The 18,432-nt window shown below is 31.5% G+C and overlaps 1 long non-coding RNA gene across 7 annotated transcripts in view; it reads right to left on the bottom strand.

Annotated features, from left to right (window-relative positions):
- Nucleotides 1–18,432, bottom strand: part of LOC117974855 (uncharacterized) — a 354,681-nt gene that overhangs the window by 308,596 nt on the left and 27,653 nt on the right. For all 7 annotated transcript variants that reach the window (XR_008626078.1, XR_008626080.1, XR_008626079.1 and 4 more), the window contains exon 2: nt 5,871–6,099. This is a non-coding gene — a long non-coding RNA (uncharacterized LOC117974855). The remainder of the gene's footprint in view (nt 1–5,870; nt 6,100–18,432) is intronic.

Here is an 18,432-nt window from a genome sequence, read left to right as displayed (position 1 = left end):
AGTTAGAAACATCTTTGACACTCCTAATGCTCTATATGCAATCTACTGAAATACATCTACTGTATTGCCACTTTGCAACACAACTATATGCATATTTACCTTGCAGGTGAAGACACTATCATCTCCTACTGTAATATTTCAATAGCCTTTAACTGGTTTCTGTACTTAGAATTGTATAACTTTAAAGTCTATTCTCAACTTAGCAGTCAAAGTGATCCTTTGAAAATGGAAAATCAGATTATGTCACTCTGCTCAGATCCTTTAACAGCTAGTTAAATAAAATGAAGATCTCAATATTCTTCATCAGCAGATGGTAACAGAAAATAATTTGCTGTTTTACTGCTTGGAAGTTGATCTGAGTGACTCATCCTAACATTTCCTAGTTTAAGCTAGTTTTCATGACTGTACACATTCATTGCAGTGCTTTATAGGATTTAACTTGGATCATAGGCTATTTAATCAGATCTGTACTAATTAGAATCCAAAGTGCCTTATAATTATATTTTTGGAAAATGGTTTAGTAGGAAAAAAAAGTCTTGAGAATCTCTAATGTTTAATAGTCAAAATCAAGATCCAATATAACAGGTTAAATTATTCCAAGGACAGTAGAGCACATGCTTACACATTAACAAGTAAAACGAGCTGCTCTCAAGCTTTTAAAGCAGGGATAGAAGTTAGGGAGGCAAATAAAGAAAGGTAATTAAAAATAGCAGCAGTTAATCATTTGGAGCAAATTACTCATGGAACATTCTGGGAACTATTACGAATTTAGTATTCATATTCAACTAGACTAAAAAAGGATGGAGGAAAACAATGAATAATAGTATTATTCTTAAGATATACAAGCTTCTTCATAGCTGTAGAGACTTCATTGGGCTTAATTTTAATTATGCAGAAAGACCAAAAATTCCAAGGAATTAAATAAATCAGTAATGCATGACATGTTATTAGCTTTGAAATAATAAAAAAGTATCATTTTGCATTTGTTTAAACAGGAAAGTAGTTAACAGAACTCTTTAAAGAAGCAAGAATCAAATTTCAACTCAACACAACTCAAAAGTTTAAGCACTGTAAAGTAATACTGCATTGTCTACTATCTTAGATACTAAGGATTTGTCAGGACAGTAAAACGTTCTGACATAGAGTAAAGAACACAGAAATAAGACTTGGCAAAATTATTCCATAGACTAGGCTCCTGAATTGGTATTGGTTACTTATAGACATTAAAATATACATGGACTTTTTTTCTTTTTAATATTTACGGAGATTGATACGATCTATATTAAGAATTAAGATAGTCAAAGGAGTTGTCAATAAAAAAATTATTCTTCTGGTCAAGAGGTAGTAACAGGGTTGAAACCTACTTTACTGTCTGGAAAAAAACCTAAAAATAATACATCAAGACTTAGAAGATGTTTTCTGTGAAGGGGCAAATATAACGTATTTCAGCTTTGAGGGATATTCACTTTCTGTTGCAACTCTTTGACTATTTGACTCTGCTATTATATCTCAAAATCAGTCACAGACTATATGTAAGTGAATAGGCATTACCAAATTTGGCCTGTGAGCCATAGTTTGATGGCACATGGAATATAGGAAACAATGTTTTTCTTTTCAAAATATTGGAAACAAATAATAAAAGGAAGGTCATTCCTTTGACACGGGAAACAAATGAACTGAGTTTTTAAAAATTGTTATTTCCTCAGCTTATTATCTTTTCCAGACCATAATGAAAGGGTGGAGGATCCATGTTGAAACCTGGTGAGCCCTTACATTGAGATGCCAGAGTGAAGAGTCCAAGGAGACCTAGAGTTTGCAGGAAAAATAATAAAGAAGCTGGGAGAAGTAAGCAGAGAAGACCTCTGAAAATCTTCCAAATATCTTAGTCAACTAGTTCACAGAGTGCTGACCAACACCTGCATGTGAGGAAACTATTGGATACAAAAGCAGGGGTGAGGTGGGGTGAGGGGGTAGAATAGCACATGAAAAAAAATAGAGGGAATGGGAAAGCAGTACCCAGAGCTCAGAAGGCCAGAAATAGTGCCTATTCCCCCAAGCCAGAATGGAAAGCCTCATAATTCATGAAACATCGAATAGAGCACTTTAAAAAGCATCTTTCCTCCATAGTATGAAGCAATTATCTCCAGAATAAATGCTACACTGCTTCTACCATTTGAAAGAAAAACTAAAAACAGAATCAAAACACCAAATTGTTTCCTAGTAACTTATGTGCAGCCCAGAACAAGGATCAAAAATATATATGGTAATACAGAAATATTCCACCTGCAAAAGGCAAACTTCACAATGGTTGCCATTCTATAAAACTTTTCTAAGTATGGAAAAAAAGCAGGAAAATATAACCCCACAACTAACATAATTCAATACAAACAAACTCCATTTTGCAAAGATGTTAGAATTAGCACGCAAGGAAAATAAAAAAGTTGTTATAACTGTATTTTATTCAGAATGACAGACATAACACTGAGCAGGTTAAATAGAGACATGGAAGACATAGATGTTTTTAAAATGACCCAGCTTCTAAAAATGAAAACCAAATTTCTGTATTGACAGTAATACTGCATAGAAATAAAGGTATCTTAGACATTACAGGAGAAAGTATTAGTAAACTTGATAACATAGCAACAGAAACTAGCTGCAGAGAGAGAAAGAGGATGCACTCAAAAAAATCTACGGACTATCACTAAGTTGTGGGAAAGCTTTATGTGGCCTAAAATACATGTCTGTGATACATATTTTACACACACACACACATATAATTGTATTGCTGCACACACACACACATACTGTGTTAGTCTGCTTTGCATTGCTATAAACGAATACCTAGGACTGTATTATAAAGAAAAGAGGTTTATTTTGGCTCACAGTTCTGCTCTTCAGGCTACAGAAAACATAGTGCTGTCATCTGCTTCTGGTGAGGTCCTCAGAAAGCTTACAATCATGGTGGAAGGTAAAGGGGGAGCTGGCATATCACATGGCAAGAGAGGAAGCCAGAGAAATGCCATTCTCTTTTAAACAACCCGCTCTTGTGTGAACTAAGAGTGAAAACTCACTCAGCACCCAGGTGATGGTGTTAAGCCCTTCAATATGGCTCCACCGCTATGACCCAACACCTCCCGCTAGGTGCCACCTCCAACACTGAGGATCATATTTCAACATGACATTTGGAGGAAAAAAACATGCAAACCATATAATATACGTATACATAATTTCCATATAATAACCATATATAAATAAACCATATCCATATAATAATCCATATCCAAATAAACCATATAATATACATATACATATACATAAATTGGATAAAAACTCTGTGGTCACGAATGCAGGAAAAATAATGATTTCCAAGGATAAAAATCATGAGGAAAACTACAAAAAGGCACATCATAATCTAATTGCACAAAATCAGCGATAAATAAAAAAAATCTTCAAAGCAACCAGATTTTGAAAAATAATGGTAGGTGCAGTGAAACAAATATATGACAATGCATCATGCTTATTGGAAATAATGCAAATGAAAAGGCAGTGGAGCAGCAAAATATGAAGAAACAGTAAACAAGTAAATAGCAAAGAACATTAGAGATTGTAACAACAATTATAAGAACATTTTTTATATTATTTCTAAAAGTTAATAGGAGCAAAAAATAGCAAAACTCATAGGCATATGAGGAAATTACATGTATGTTATAACAGCTTTCAGAAACAGGAAGCTAGTAGTCCTTATAAGAGTCAAAAAAGAAAGTAAGAAATTCAGGAGTCCCTCAACTTATATGTTAGAATTAGATTTTTTTCAGAAGATAAAAACAATTTAGAGCATGTGTTGGCAAGCTAGAGTCCAGAGGACAAATATGTCCAACAGAATATTTTTGCAAATAAAGTTTTACCGAGATATATTTTTAATGTGTTATCTCTGGCTCCTCTCACACTACAATGGCATAGTTGTGCAGTTGTGAACAAAGACGGTATGGTTTCCAAAACTGAAAATATTTATTAACTTTTACATAAAGTTTACTAACCCCTAAAACATTTAAAATACTTTTATTTCTCCTCTCTTTCAAAAATTTCATAGGCTCAACTATTACAGAAAATGTAAATTAGATAAAATTTACATACCCTTAAAGTTATTTGAATTCCCTGGCTATTGCTCAGAAGATTGCATATAAAAATTGTATTTCTCTAAGCAGTGGTTTTCAGTCTTGGCTACATACATATTTAACAATTCAAATGTCCAACCCATACTTCAGACTAATGAAAAGAGAATGAGTAGAAAAAAGAAGACACTATAATCAAGATTATTTTTAATGCATACCAGATAATTTCAATGAGCAGGCTAGATTAAGAAATATATCTTGGTAAAATATAATCTCTTTGCTCCTTCTATAATGTTCAGGGCAAGTAATGCATAGCTAAAAATGGATAAATTAGTAGACAGTATACCTCCAAAGACAATATGCTACTGAGGCAACATACTACTGAGGTAATATTTTAAATCACAATTACATTGCTTAAGTCTGAAAAAGAAACTTTGATCTAGTGTGCATACAGGTTTCAGGGAAAGATATGGGTAACTTGTACAAATTTTATACGTTGATAATGTTTAGGTAAAAATTTTCAATTATCACTCTTTCATCTTATTTTATTTCCTTCAACTCTTAGCATGTGCGATCTTTAAAAACCTATTTGAAATATGAATTGACACAGAGAAAACAACATCATTTTTCTACATGGAAAGTTGTATTCTTTCAACCAAAGATAATATACAAACAAAAATAGAAAAGCAGCAAATCCTGGATTGCCAAGAAAAGAGATAAACTATTCTCTGTCCCTAATAAAGATGAAGCTTCAGACAAAAAGAGTTATCTTTTGAAATACATGAAATTAGAGAAGGCGAAAACTGTTAGCTATAAAATTGTATATGGAAAAATGAATAAAATCAAATGATGAATCTTGAGTATAAAATTTATTAGGAATTCATTAATAGAGAAAGTGAGGTGCAATCTGAAAGTAAAAAAATTACATTATGTATCTCTTATGAGGAAAGCATGTTCTTTGTTTTCTCAATGTTATTTTTGGAAATGTACTACAAACTGCAGAAAATAATATAAGGTTAAAGCTATAATACTATTAATGCTTAAACTGAAGACCTTGGAAAAGTATAAATGTTATAAAATTAACAAGTAATAATTAATAATATGACTTTTTTTCTGTACCAGAAGAAAAAAATAAGATATTGCCAAATTAAGTTGGTTCCAAGTTATAAAGAGAGGGGAATGGAAATGGTCATTTGAAGATTTAAAACACATGTAATGGTAATATTAATGCTAAAAGTCATGTTAACAAAAAACAATAATAGAATTCATAATTCATAATTATAATTTCACAGGGATTTTCTCCTTGAAATTGAAATAAATTATTGAAATAAATTATTTCCCTTGAAATTGAAATGGATCTCTATAAATAATTTTATAGAGATTTTTCTCATTGAAATTGAAATGACTTTTTTTGCTAGAAATATTGAATCTAGTTTACAAATATGCAACTTAATGAGAATTACAACTTGTATGAGGAGAAATAGGCTCATTTTTTTGAAATATATATACTCATGAGACTGATGAGTCAGTAAGGGGAAGGTAATTTTGTAGCCTAAAAGGAATCATAACCTCTTCCAGTTTATTCAATTTCTTGTGGATAAATATTTTTTCATAATTTATCTCTGAACTTTTAAATTTTTTTTCTAGGTTCAAATAAAATTTGTATAAGCTCAGGTCCTTATGAGAGAGACATTTGCTACTGCACACTATTTTTTCCAATCTTCACTCAGTGAGTTGAATTGCTTTATCTATTAGTACCTTGAGTACCTGGGGTATCCTTCGGTTCATCTGCAGATAGGTGTTCACATACAGGTAACTCACAGTATCTTCTCTCACATGATCATTTTCTACCCATAGACCCCATTCTGACTCCGTATCACCTCAAGTTTTCAAAGGCAGTGTTGATGATCTGAAAGAAGTCACCTCCTCCATGTGAACCAAATTATTGCTTCTCAAGTAATAGACAAGGAAGCAGCAGTATTAGACCCTAGATAATTAAACAGAGAACAATGGAATTACATGACTGTAAATTAATTATATTTAATACATATAGAGAAATAAAATAAGTAATTAAAAACATGAGAAAAAGGAAGATATCGTTAAAAAGGATCTGGCTGATGTTGAAAATAACTTAATTCTGAGTAGCTGGCCATTCATGTTCATAACAGAAAGGGTACAAAATGGTCGAATAGGTCTCTCCAGCAAACATTTATCTGCAGAAACATTTATTTGAAAAACTAAAAACATGTACAAAAATACCTTCACGGGAGCTAATAAGACCAGGTAAGAGGTCACAGTACCTGGTTATAATAAAATAATAAGAAAAAACACATTAAAGAAGGTGGGAAGGACAGTTTTACATTATGTGGACCCTCCTCCAACCTCAGGAAGCACAGCATGGACAGAGATACCATCTGACTGGGGAAGAGAGAGGGAAATGAGCATAGGGGTTTTAGTTGGACCCTAACACCAGGCTTGCTACAGTAAAACCTAGTATTGGTCAGACTCTCATGGCCTCTGACTCCAGGCCAGTACCCATGGACTGAGCTTTTAGATCTGCCTCAGTGCCAGGTGGGAGCCTATACACACTGTGAGGCAGATTTAATTTTCTATAAATTATAAATAAAAATTCTATACATAATGGAAAACAGCATGGAAGTCCTCAAAAATTAAAAATAGTACTACTGTATGATCCAGCAATCTTACTTCTGTGTGTTTATCCAAATAAATTATAATTAGAATCTCTAAGAAATAGAGACACTATTTCATTGTGGCACTATACACAATAGCCCAAGTTGTGAAAACGACCTGGAAATGTCCATTGACAGATGAATGGATAAAGAAAATTTAGTATATAAATAAACTGAAATACTATTCAGCCTTAAAAAAAGAGAAATTTTCAACATGTGACCACATGGATGAACCTTAAGGACATTAGGGTAAGGGAAATAAGCCAGTCACAGAAAGGTGATAAATACTGCAGGATTCCACTTATCTGAGGTATCTAAAATAGGAAAACTTGTATAATCACAGACTGGAATGGTAGTTGCCAAAGGCTGAGAGAAGGGGGAGATATGTAACTATTAATCAATGAGCATAAGATTTTAGTCAAGCAAAAGGAATAAGCTCTAGGGATGTGCTGTACAACATTGTAATTATAATTAACAATAATGTACTATACTCAATGTTATAAAAAATTAACAAGTAATAATTAATAATATGACTCTTTTTTATGTACCAGAAGAAAAAAAATAAGATATTGCCAAATTAAGTTGTTTCCAAGTTATAAAGAGAGGGGAATAGAAATGGTCATTTGAACATTTGTTGAGATGATTTAAAAAATGCCAATACATACACACACACACACACACACACACACACACACACGCCCCTCAAGTAATTCTAAAGATGACAGAAAAAGAGGGCAAAAACACAAGAAAGATTAACAAAATAGAATATATCAATAAAGATGGAAGATTTTAATCTGGCCATATAAAAATTACCTTAAATACAAATTATCTAAACAATAAAATACAGAGGTTATCAAATTGGATAAATAATTGAGGGCCAACTCTATGCTATATTTAATAAACCAATTGTAAATACAAAGACAAAGTAAGTTTCAAAGTAAAATCATGGGAAAATATATACCACATCAACATTAACCAAAACAAAGCTGAAATAACTATAGTAATATTAGTCGAAGTAAAGTTTAGAAAAAGGAAATATTGCCAGTAATGAAGCAGGACATTGTATAACAATAAATTGGTCAATTCTACAAGAAGAACTAACAATTCTAAATGTTTATACACCTAACAACAGAACTTCAAAAATAAATAAATGTAAAAACCTCAGAGAATTGAAAATAAAAGCTGAAAGTTCACAATTATAGTCAAGACGTCAACACTCCTCTCTCAGTAGTTGATAGAACCAATATACACAAGTAGATTGAATACACACAAATGATAGAAGCCATATAACCAAGTAAGATTATAAAAATATCTGAAAAACACTATCAACCAACTTAATCTAATGACATTATTATAATATACTGACCACAATAGGGGAAAGTATATTTTTTCCCATCTGCATATGACAAAGTCATCAACATATACAGTATTTTGTGCCATAAAATATACTTTAAGAAAAGTTAAATAATATAAATTACATCATGTATATTTTTGGTTCATAACCAAATTATACTTGAAATCAGTAACAGAAAGATATCTTTACAATTCTCAAATATCTTAGTATGAAACACAGTTCTGAGTAGCACATTGGTCACAGAGAAAACCACAAAGGAATATAGAAAAAAAGGTTTTAATTCTAAGCAAATAAAAATGCAACATATCGAACTGTGTGGAATGCAGAAAGAGCAATGTTTAGAGGGATGTTTATCGCATAAAAGGCTTATATTGGAAAAGAAGTAAGGTCTCAAGTCACTGATGTAAGCTTCTACCTCATAGAAACTAGAAAAAGAAAAAAACAAAATTAGCTGGGCACGGTGGTGCGTACCTGTAGTCCCAGCTAATCGGGAGGCTGAGGCAGGAGAATCGCTTGAACCTAGGAGGCTGAGGTTGCGTGAGCGGAGATCTCACCACTGTATTCCAGCCTGGGCGACAGAGTGAGACTCCATTTAAAAAAGAAAGAAAGAAAGAAAAAACAAACAAACAATAACAAAAAACAAGACAAGAGCCATTTAAACTGAATTCCTACAGCATCCAGAGCATAATAATAAAGAGCAGAAAGCAATAAAATTTAGAAACAAAAAATAATAGAGAATATCAATGAAGCAGAAAGCTGTTTTTTTAAAAGAATTTGATAAGCTTTTTAAAATTTCAGCCAGATGACCAAGAATAAAAATAAAATAAACAAATTACAAATATCGTTGATAAAAAATGGACATATCATTAAAGTTTTCTGCAGATACTGAAAGCATAAATCAATAGTGTGAACAGCTGTAAGCTCTTAAATTTCACAACTTTGATGGAAAAGGAAAACTCCTTCAAATTACAAACTCCTAGCATTCCCTGAAGATTAGTTATTTTTTGCCACTTACCAATATTACGAAGTTAGTAAGCAACATAAACAAAACAAATTTATTATCTAGCAGTTTTTTGGGTGAGGAGTCCAAGCATAGCTTGGTTGCACCTCTGCTTAGGGTGTTATCAAAAGAAAACCAAGATTTCAATCAGTGCTGTTGTTTCATTGATGTTCCAACAGATTTATTAAACCTATACCAGTTACTTTGTAATTATTAGAATTCTTTTTACATTTAGGAAAAACTAAATAAAAGCAAGGATGACCACTGATGCATTTCTAATCAAACTAGTGCTGAATGTCTAAATTAGCTAAATAAAGGAGGCAACAATGCAAGCTTAAAAATTGGAAATGAAGAAATAGAGTTGCCATTATTCTCATAGAAATACATACATATGAACTACATAGGAAACAAAAAAGTATCTCTAGACAGCTTGGTAAAAATGTCTAAAAAAATCTAAAAATCTCCTAGATATAAAAATTTCAATATATAACAATAAACCATAGTTTTGTACATTAGCATTACAAAATTAGAACATGTAATTTCAAAAAGATATTATACACCAGAAAAACAAAATAGTAGGAAAAGTTATTAAATTATGTCAAAATTTTCTTGAAGGTCCTCAATGGGATTGACGAACTTTATAAATCAAAAGTTTTGTTCTATTTTTTCTATGTCTGGAGACCAGGAACATAGAGTAGCTTCCCACTTCCTGGACCCGTAGAAATGTCACTCATTTTGTTACTTGTAAATTCTTCACATACCATATCATCTATTTTGATTATCGATAAGTGAGTATCACACATTTATATAATTACCATAAAATGATACATGCTTTTTATGCTTTACAAATAATTATGCTTTATTTAATAGGCTATGAAATGATGCATACATTTAGTAATCATAGCTAAATTTTTATGATTATAAGTGACAGATGTCTGTAGCTTGAAATCATTTTAACTTGACATTTTCAATTATATAGCTATATTGATGAAAGAAGACTAAGAAGCTCTCAGATGACAAATCCCATTATATCAACTTTATGTATAGCTGTCAAGATCTAATAATTCCAAAGGGATATAACTGTTCTTGAATAAAAATGCACAGGGAAGGTCCTCTTGGCAATTTGAAATGCAATATAATCGCTCAAATATAAATGATAAAAAAGATTACAAGTCTATATTTTAACTTTCAGTTATCCTTGAAAAATGATACTTTGAACTTGAAGCAATAATTAACCAGTAAGATTACATTGCTTAGCAAATTTATGTAATCTGTTTATTTGCCACAAATGTTTAAATAAATGTGTGATTTGGAGTTTATAATCAGTGTTGGAGACATTAGATTGTTTAGATTTTAAGATTCCTTCTGTCTAATATTTCTTTCAGCACCTTGCAACTCAGTCCTTTTCAATTAATATTTGAAGGGCAATTTTCACACAAAGCATCGTGTTTAGTTCTAATACTTTCACAGAAACCTCTTTGTATCACAGCACAATTCTGACCTATTAAAAATTATCATGAATTGTTTCTATTAAGGTTATAATAAAAACCCCTCTTAACTTATCCTGTTTTAATTTTTCTTTAGTTTTTGAAAATGTTATATTTTAATTGTTAAGCCTTAAATAAATATAAGGGTCTTCTGTTTATTACTGAACAGATTAAAAATTCACATATATACATATATTTTGAATATTGAATATAAAACGGGATGGTGGTTAGGATTGAAGAGCTAGTAATTATTTTAAAAAATATTTTAAAATATTGACATAATCTTCTAATTTCTCTTTGATACTTGCCCTGTGATTTCCACGTAAATGTTTTGCAGAAACTATGATGTCTCACAAACTATTTATCAATGATTAACTGAACCCAACAATTCCTTCTCCACTCTTGAACTCCCTGCTACATTTTGAAACATGTAAATCATTTTTTGAGATATAATTGATGACAATAAACTGCACGTGGTTAAAGTTTATAAAATTTAATACATTTTAATATATGCATACACTGGTAAAATCGTTATCATAATCAAGATGATGAACATATCTGTAACCCTCAAAGGTTGCTTATGACCACCCTTGATAATCACAACTGTTAAGGCCTTTTGTCTCTCCAGGTAACCACCGACCTGCTCTCTATTTCTGTACCTCAGTTTGCATTTCCCAGTATATCCTGTAAATGGAATTATGCATAAGACTCTATTTTAGCCCAAGATAGTTTAACTGGTCTGTAGTAGTAATACAGATATTAGAAAAGGAGGTTGGATTTGAATAGTCAGGTAAGGCCCTACTGAAAATGAGATAAACCCCTGGAATGATAAGAGAATGAACCATTTACATACCTGTGAATAAAATGCTATGGATAGAAGCATAGCATATGCAAACACTCTGACAGACACAGGGGCATGCTTTATGGGTTCTGGGAGTAGCAAGGAGGCCAGCGTAGTTGTAACAAAGTGAATGATGTGGAGGGTGGTATGAGATTAAGTCAGAGGTATAATATGGTGTCTGTAGTGTTAGTTTACTAGGGCTGCCATAACGAAGTATTACAAACTGGTTGTCTTAAATAACAGAAATTTATTGTCTTACAGTTCTGGAGCATGAAGTCCAAGATCAAGGTTTTGGCACAATTGGTTTCTTCTGAGGGGTCTCATAGAAGGATCTGTTCCATGCAATCACCTAGCTTTTGGTAATTTGTTCACAATCTTTGATGTTCATTGGCTTGTAAAAGCATCACCACAATCTCTGTCTTTATTTTCAAACGGCACTCTCTCTCTCTCTCTGTATGTGTCTAAATGTACACTTCTTAAAAGAATACTAGTTATATAGGATTAGAGGCCCACCCCACTCCTGTATAAACTCATGGTAACGTAACTGATTACATCTCCAACAACCCTATTTTCAAATAAGGTCATGTTCTGAGGTACTGTGACTTGGGACTTCAATATATCAATTTTGGGAGAATGGGGGCACAATTCAACCCATAACAAAAATTCAACCCATAAAATGGTATAAACCATCAAACATTTAGAGACAAAATTATACCAATATTAAATACATTATTTCAGAAAAGAGGGAAGAAGGCTACAGTTCCCTATTCATTTTATGACGGCATCATAAGCTTAATACAAAAATAAGACAAAGACATTATGAAGAAAGAAAATTATAGACCAATATCTTCCATGAACACAGAGAGCAAAATGTTTAATTAAATCTTATGAAATAGAATCCTGTAATATATAGAAAGGATAGTGTATTACAAACACATTGTGTTTGTTCTATGGAAGCAAGCTTGATTTGTCATAAATCATATTAATCAATCAAATTAATAAAAATGAGAATAAAATATAAATAACTCAGCAAATTATGTAAAATTTGATAAAATTCAGCAAAATATTATAAAAATTATCAAAGTAGAGATTGCCTGGAATTTCTTCATTCGGATGAAGGGCACTGCTAACTGCCTAAAGATAATGTTGCCCTTAATAGTTAGACATTGCACATAATAGTCTTTTTCATAAGGATCAGAAATAAAGGAAGGATGCACATTTGTACACTTCTATTCACTAGTACACTGGAAGTCTAGGCTGATGCTGTAAGGAAAGGAAAACAAATAAATAGCATAATGTTCTGAAAGGGAAAAGCAAAGCATATATCTACACAAAGATTCATGTGTTCTAATTCAGAGAAATTTTATTCATAATATTCACAAACTTATTTGTAAGTTACTTACATATCTGTTAATAGGAGAATGACAGGCAAATTGTAGCATATTCATATAATGGGACATTGTGCAATAAACACAATCAAACTACTAATATGAACAACATGGATGAATCATATATGCACTATTCTGTGAGAAAGAAGATGGACATAAAGTAGAACATAAGGCATGATGCCAGTTATATTAAGTTCCTGAATAGGAAAAAATAGCCCATGGTCATAGATGTAGAAAATGATTGTCTAGTAGTGGGGGAAGTGACTGGAAAAGATACATTCAAACTTGCTGAGAACATTGATATGTTTTCTGTCTTGTGTGTTTGTTACATAGGTGTCTACAGTTGTCAAAAGTCATGTAATGGAACATCTAAGAGTGCTACATTTTGTTTTCTGTAAATTATACCTCAACAAATGAATGAATGAATGAATATGAATGAACCCATAAGTCACAAATGACCACCCTGCGTCCTTCCTATCCTGATTGTCATCTCTCCTCCTCAAAGAATGGGTAAAAAACACCTAGCCTCAATGAACACTGTTAATGATGGGATGGTTCTAGATTTTTCCAGTGTGTTGTAGTGAGGTGAATCTTGGAAATCACTGTCACAGCATTATATTTTAGAGAAAGAAATGAAAGATGTAGGAAATTCAGTAATATATCTAAATTCACTTATCAATATAGCTGCAAGTTTGGTTATTTTAGCCCGTGTTTTAAAATATTTTAGTTGGTAATTATTTTTCATAATAATAGATCTTAAGGTAATAAAACAACTCAAAGCAACTAAAAGATTAAGCATTGAAAATATTTTATCTTACGAGAAGATGGCTTACACCCTGGAGTAAGAATCATTCAGAAGTCTATTAATCTACCCTAAGAAGGATATTATCTGTAGAAAATATTGACAACAGAAGGGAAAATAACACCTAAGATGTACATTTTTGGTAAAAATTATCTCATATGAGTTTAGGTTAAATTTGGGTCAAATAAATTGTTATATTTATTATCCTAAAATATATTTTAAAGCCAAATAGTGGTATATTTTCTATATCTGCCTGAGAGTTCTGAATCTTGATCATAATTATGATTCTATCATTTTGTTAGTCAGAGGACTTCTACAGATAGTTCTCAGTGTAGCATCCCAGTACCCTCTAAAGTGACTTGCTGGCAGTCAGTTTTCTATTCTTTATAATGATGTAAGATAGTGTAAAGATGTGATGACTTCTACAAAAATTCGAGGTTTTCTCCTTCAGGGAAACACACACACACACACACACACACACACACACACACACATCCCACTGAAAATGTGTTCTAATTATCTTTGTCAACTTGCTTTTTCTTCATGTCACTCTAACAATTCTTTCCATGTTTACTTGGACAGGGAGAAAAAATAGTAGGTTTCCCTCTTTCCTCCTGACAGTTACCAGACTCATAGAAGTCCAACATCTGTTAAGACACAGCTTTGCTCTGATTATTTTATTCCCTGTGATCACTCTTTACTCCATTTAAATTTGTGGACAGCAAGTTTTCTAGAGTCTCAGTAATTTGTTGGTATGAGTTGTTGAAAGATATTCCCTGCTTTGTGTGTTCTAATGAGCCCAGTGGTTCAATCTGAGTGTCTGTGTCTGGTGAAAATAATAAGCCTGGCAACTCTGTTAGTCACAGACATGTCTGCAATGAAGGGTGCAACGAGCTTCAGGTTTAAAATAGACCTTTCTATTTGAAGCAAATAGGGTTTCAAACACTCATACTGGATTTTCTTTTCTTTTTTATTTTTGCATCAGGTGGCATTTTAAAATTATAAAGATATACCACAAATCTAAAATTGTCTTTTTAATATTATTTTTATATCATTCAGAAAAACAAAACAAAACCAGCAATACATATTACCCCGTGAAATGTTAGACTCAGGAGGCTTCAAAAAAGTCACACATTGTTTAAATGTAATCTGTAATCTGTCGAGAATTTTCCTAGTTGAGGTCAGAGGTTAGAAATCCAAATAGTTAAGCAGTAAGCAGTAGTGAATTTTCTAAGATCTTGTTTAAATATATTGTAATATATGGTAGTTTAAAAATGTATTTGAAAGCAATAAAAATAACATTCTAATATTATTATACTGAACAGATTATTATTCTATTTTGTGTGTGTATATGTGTGGGTGTTTTACTGTCCTGAAAAAGCCCTTAGCTTGTTTAGACCCAAATTAATCCTTTTAGATTTGAATTATGTTGTTAGGAAAATATGTCTTCTGAATTTAGTCTGTAATATTTTGGACTATTGATCTATTATATCACATATATATTTTTTCAATATTAATTAGAAATGCCTGCCAGTTACAGAGATTTCATATCACAAATTTTATAACTTCAGTGTTTCGTTTGATGGTGGATAAATACAAAATTACTTTGCTCTTGAAGTGGATATTTTATTTTAACCATACTTTCAATTTTTTTTTGTTTTCTAATAAGTGATTAACAACCAGATTTAACACATTTGAAATGCAATATATATAGAATGACAAAAATGTTTAAGAAACTGATGAAAAGCCTTTCATTGAACCATTTTTTTATTGCCATGCATTTAAATTTACTTTTTTCAGTTGTTTCAAGTATTTGCATTTTGAAAACACAGTTCATTTTATTGTTTAGGACTGTTTAGGCATACAAAATAGTTTCTAACAGGCGGCTACTTTAATAAAAAATGCATACTTACAGCAGCAAAATTCATTTCATGATTTCTTCTCTTATACAGATATTTTTGGTTTAATTTGATTTAATTTTGGGTGTTTTTTTGTTGTTGCTGTCTTTTTAATTTTGATTTGTTTGGCATTGATCAATATAGTTTATTCTAGTAGTAACTCAAAAGAACACATTTTGGACAGGAGAAAAATCAAAAAGAGTATTTAGTGTTTCTAATTTTACTTAGAGTATCTCTGACAGAACTTTTTTTTCCAGGAATCTAGGGTGTCACTTAATAATATACTGAAAGAGTTCATAGAGTTTTCAGAGAGGTCCAATTTATAAATAAGAAATAGTTTAGATATAGAAAGCACCTGGACCTACCATTTATGCTCCTTGAAGAAAGTAGGCATAATATTTCATGTGATTTTTCTGCCCAGTGATTTCCCAGTGGTGAGAAAGTTGCCTCTGGAAATTGGAGTGTTATTTGGATTCAGGTTTTCTATCAATCTTAATAGTTAAATTTGCGAAGCACATTAAAAAAATAACTTGACTGAACATGGGTAAATGTGGAATAAGCATCCCAGTTTTTTAATGCCATTAATCAGTGAATCTTAGGTAAAAATTGAGGTACTTCCTCTTTCTGAGAAGTTTGCTATGAAGTTAGATACAGTTTGATATCACTGAAAGCATCCTGAAATTCTCTTATGAAAGTATCAGTCAAGCCCAAATGTACTGTGAACACAATTATTTAAAGTAATATTGACACACTGGTGGCATGCACCTGTAGTCTCAGCTTCTTGGGAGACTGAGGCAGGAGGATTGCTCAAGCCTAGGAGTTTGAGGCTGTAGTGTACTATGATTGCACCTGTGAGTAGTCTCTGTGAATAGTCATTGCACTTCAACCTGGGCAAAATAATGACACCTGTCTCTTAAGAAATTGTTATCAACCTTTGATAAAAAGTATAAATTATTATACAGTCATATTTTAAAATTACATTAAGAAGGAAAATATTTTATAACTGATCTTGCCTAACTTATAATCATAATTGTTGTATAGTATTGCTGAAAGTGATTATAAATAGATAATGAAACAATGTGTATCATTTAACGCACTATAAGGGGATTTAAATATTTTGTTTTCTGCTGGGCATGATGGCTCATGCCTGTATTTCCAGCTGAGGCAGGGGTGGATCACTTGAGGTCAGGAGCTGGAGATCAGCCCGGCCAACATGGCGAAACCCCGTCTCTACTAAAAATACAAAAATTAGCTTAGGTGTGGTGGTGCATGCCTGTAATCCCAGCTACTCGGGAGGCTGAGACAGGAGAATTGCTTGGACCCGGGAGGCAGAGGTTCCAGTGAGCTGAGAACGCACCACTGGACTCCAACCTGGGCAACAGAGTGCAACTCTGTCTCAAATAAACAAATAAATAAAATAAATAAATAAATAAACAAATAAATATTTTGTTCTCTAGTTTTCTTAATAGTTTGATTCTAACAAATAGACATATTTTATGCTTAAGTGTATACAAATGACAGTGATATTATATAGAAATAAATACAAATTGATATGTATTATTTCATTGTACCAGAATGAAAAATGTAAGCCAAGAGTTAAGTTACATATGGATATTTGCATATAAGTTAATAATCAAATAATTTTCAAGTCTTAAACTTTAATTTTATATTTTGAACATTATATTTTGAACTCATTTTCTGCAGTTTACCTTAAGCAGATAGATAACCCAATTAAATCGTCAATTAAATTTAGCCCCTTATAAATGACTATATAACATCAATTCGATTTAGTCTTTTATGTGAGCATCTCCTTAAAGATCTTTATTAGTGTATATGGTCAATGACAGTCTCCTAAATTTCGGCAAAGTTTTTAAAATAATTTTGAAATCTACATAAAAATTGCATATTTTAAATTAGCATTAACTATTTTCATCATACTTAAAATTAACTCAAAATAACATACATTTTGTGTTATTAGCCTTAAAGCATATATTACTTTGGAAAGCTATCTAATGAAATATAAATACTGTAGTACATTGATTCCCATTTTTGCCCATTTACATAAACTGTTTAAAATAAATTTTAAATTGTTCCTTTTATTCTTTGAACACATATTCACTTTCTATTTGCCTCATATGTTATTGTACCATATTTTTATTCTAGTAATTCATCTACTAATTATTTTAATCATGCCTCTCTATAATAACAATGCAAAAATAAATTGAATTAGAAAAATTATTTCCTATGATTATAATACGCCTATGTTGACAGATTTTTTTTCCTGGATTGAGGTGATACTACAATTATTATTAGTGTCTAATTTGGTAAAATGTAAATACTGTATAATTTGGTAATTATTAAACATAAAAAACAAAGTAGTACCTGAAGTGATTTGCTTAATGAGATGACTAAGGTTGTTTTGTTTTGCTTTGTTTTGCTTCTTAATCAGTGCATGCATTTTTAAAATAAATTATGGCTAGAAAAAGACAATATTTGATATCAATTCATTTTCTAATGTTTTCAACAATTGAAGATGTTAATTATAAAAAATTCGCAAAAATAAGTCAATTGGAATTGTAGAAAATTTGTATAACAATGTATCTATTTTTAAAACTCATTCTAAGTTTGTATTGAATATAATATAAAAGGAGTTTTATTTTTAGTTACAGAGAGTAGAAGGAAGATAATTTGAAACTACTTTACTTTTGGAAAGTACGTAACCCTGTCATTAGAATCGTTGACTGTAACACATTCTGAGAAAAAGATATTCCAAAATATCACCAATATAATCAAATTATTATTAATTATACTTTTTAAACTTATAGGTACATTTTCCCCTATTTTTCTTTTCTTTTTCTTC

The sequence above is a fragment of the Pan paniscus genome, chromosome 1 (assembly GCF_029289425.2).
Source record: "Pan paniscus chromosome 1, NHGRI_mPanPan1-v2.0_pri, whole genome shotgun sequence".
NCBI classification, from domain to species: domain Eukaryota; kingdom Metazoa; phylum Chordata; class Mammalia; order Primates; family Hominidae; genus Pan; species Pan paniscus.
This window is presented reverse-complemented; position numbering and strand designations above follow the sequence as displayed.